We start from the raw sequence: 480 nt of genomic DNA on the forward strand, positions 1-480 counted from the left end.
ATAGTGAAATAGTCTAGTACATTTTATTGCCAACAATATGTCATAATTGGCAATGTTACAATGTTTCTGTGTTGTTAGTTTGGGGTTTTTTAAATGATGGGATAATATGGGATCTAGATCTAGAATTCTGTGGGCGCTCGTCAATTTCAGGGCATTTGGGGTTCATGCTACCATCATAGAGCCGGTTCATTTGCTTTTCTTTTGGCGGAAAAAAATCAATCTATGTTGAATAAAAGTAAAGATATTTGCGATTGAAGGAGATGAGGGTCGCCTGGTTTAAGAGGTAAAATTGGTGAGAGAATGGCCACCAAGGTTTGGTACATGTAATTGCTTGAGAGTCATTGGAAACTGAAAATTTACAGTTTTTGTACCTTTAATCAATGTTTTTCAGTAAAATCCACTCAGAAGTGAGTTTTTTAAGGCAGGAAAGGTGTTGAGCCAAACAAAAAACGAAAAGCAAAAACAAAACACACAACCCCC

Source organism: Aplysia californica, unplaced genomic scaffold (genome assembly GCF_000002075.1).
Source record: "Aplysia californica isolate F4 #8 unplaced genomic scaffold, AplCal3.0 scaffold00420, whole genome shotgun sequence".
Classification (NCBI taxonomy): Eukaryota; Metazoa; Mollusca; class Gastropoda; order Aplysiida; family Aplysiidae; genus Aplysia; species Aplysia californica.